The sequence below is a fragment of the Chinchilla lanigera genome, unplaced genomic scaffold (genome assembly GCF_000276665.1).
Source record: "Chinchilla lanigera isolate Chin_1 unplaced genomic scaffold, ChiLan1.0 scaffold00084, whole genome shotgun sequence".
In the NCBI taxonomy this organism is placed as follows: Eukaryota; Metazoa; Chordata; class Mammalia; order Rodentia; family Chinchillidae; genus Chinchilla; species Chinchilla lanigera.
The window spans coordinates 7,733,211-7,735,784 of record NW_004955485.1 but is presented as its reverse complement, the minus strand read 5'-3'; positions in this window follow the sequence as shown (position 1 = coordinate 7,735,784).

Sequence of the window (2,574 nt, the reverse complement as noted above, 5' to 3'; positions counted from 1 at the left end):
AATTCACTTCGATCCTCCAGCCTCAGCTTCCCAAATTCTGGGTTAACAGGCATGGGCCCACCTCTGGCCTCTTTAAACATTTTAGTCCCTTCAAAGCTTTGAAAGGGAGAATTTAAGGCAAACTTCCACTTCTCCCTCATCATCTTTTTATTAAATAAATACAATGTTTCCTTCCACTTCTCTCTCAGCATCTTTCTACCAAATAAATACAATGTTTCCTAAGGTATCTGCTCAGAATGATACATAGTAGCCTCTCAAAAGAGTAACTGTGTTTATTTTCTCCCTTTTTTCTTTCCTTTTGGTTTTCTGAGACAGGGTCTCCTTATATATAGTTCAGGCTAGCCTTGAACTCTTAGTGATCCTTCTCCCTGGGCCTGTTGAGTGCTAGGACTACATGCATGTGTCACCACTCCCAGCAGTAGCTGTGTTTTCTTAAATTAAAAATATTTTTCTTACAGGGTGTGGTGGCTCACGCTTGTGATCCTGGCACTCAGGAGGCTGAGGCAGGAGGATCCACGCAAGTTTGAGGCCAGCCTGAACTGCACAGTGAAACCCTGTCTCAAAAAGACAAAAACAATTTTTTTTCTTCCAAAGCTGGGGACCAAACCTTGGGTCCCACGTATGCCAAGCATATACTCCTACCACTAAGCCATCCCTCCAGCCTCACATTTCTTTTTTAGTATTTTTTTGCTGTTGTTGTCTTTTTGAGACAGGGTCTCCCTATGCAGTTCGGGTTGGCCTTGAGCTCACTTTGCAGCCCAGGCTAGTCTTGAACTCAAAACGATCCTTCTGCCTCAGCCTCCTGAGTGCTGGGATTACAGGTGTGTGCCACTATGTTTTTCACTACTCACTGAGTTCAATTCCTGGTAACAAAACAAAACAAAACAACCCCCCCAAAGCCCTGGCATTCAGTGTTCCATTTCCCTCTTACACTTTTGGAAATGGTGGGGGGGTAGTATTTGGGGAACCAGATAAAGAATCCAGAATAATCTATCCTAATTCCATACTGTTCAAGGAAAAACAAAAAAGTATGTTCTTTTGTTTTTGTTTTTCTTCCCGTACCAGGAATTGAACTCAGGACCTTGCACTTGCCAGGCAGGCGCTGTGCCACTGAGCTAAATCCCCAGCCCCAAAAAGGTTTGTTTTTATCATTGAATAGAACAGTTGTAAACAACGATGTTTACAATTGTTGTCCATTTGTTGTATACACTGCCAGTTTGTACCTAGAGACGTGAGCAGTGGTTAACTTGTTATGCCCTGTAGCAATAAGCAAGGCAATCATGAAATTATGCAGTTCTCCTCATTGATAAAATGGGAAAGTTAGTCAAATCTTAGGGTCTCATCTGTAATGACAAATCTCATTCTGTGGGTTTGAAATGCCCTTTTCATTTCAATTCTAGCTGTTTCACTGTGTATTTATGTTTATACTCATTTGTAGAGATAAACTTAGCCATTAAATGGACAGCTCAGGTATAAATGATTAAGAAAAAAGAAAACGTGTAAAAAAAATCTAGGGGCTGGGGATATGGCTCAGTGGGACAGTGCCTGCCTGGCAAGCACAAGGTTGTGAGTTCGAGTCCTGATGTCAAACAAAAAAAAAAATCTAGTTAAGCCACACCTGTGACCCCAGCACTCAAGAGGCTGAGGCAGGAGGATCGCAGAGAGTTAGAGGCCAGTCTAGGTGATACAGTGAGTTCAAAGCCAGCCTCCAAAACCCTGTACCCCACAACCCCCGCAAAAAAAAAAAAAAAAAAAAAATCTGTTTAGCCCGCGGTTAAAAAAAAACCTATGAATGTAGCAAGTGTGATACGTGACTGGTAACCTCCGATCAAATAATTATACTTCTTTAACAATCTAACTGCAAAATCAATTGAAAAAGTTTGCGGATCAAAATTTACTGAGTGGAAATCTGATCAAAGGTAATGCATTTTTTCTCCTAGACATCAATCTTTTTCTTCAGGAATTAACAGAAGTGGTTCAACATTTTTAAGGGTCCAAAAGGGACGAAGAGGTCGTTGTCAAAGTAACTATAACTGGCCTTTTGCAGCTGGTCCCCAACCCACCTGCTCTAAGGGCTTCCGAATCAACTTGACTAGTTCTACAATTACTCCATTTCATTTTACTCCCCTCACCTAACTGCACACAAAAAAATACGGAATTGAAGGTCGCGTTCAAATCTGTTTACAAATTTGGGTAAACTCTGTGGTTGACGGGAAAAGGCTTGCTCCAAATTAATGCCCACTCTGCAGTTTTAGCTCCCCATTCTTTCTAATTTGTAAACCTCAAGCTGAAATTAAGACCTTTGGTCGTGGTGTGGTCACTCCCAAAAGGGGCTTGCAACAGGTTCTCAAAGCAGCGCTAGGGACTATGCGGCTAATTGGTCTCCATCGACGCGGATTACGTGGGGAACGAAAAACCGGTCGTCATCATCTACAAGCAGACCGTAGAGGACTCTGCACAAATACGCAGCCGGGGACCGCGCACACGCCGGGGAGCGGGGCCCTGGGACCTGCGCCTTCCTCCGCACCGGGCGCCCGCACTGGCGCGAGCGGCGGCGGGCCACACGTCCGGGAC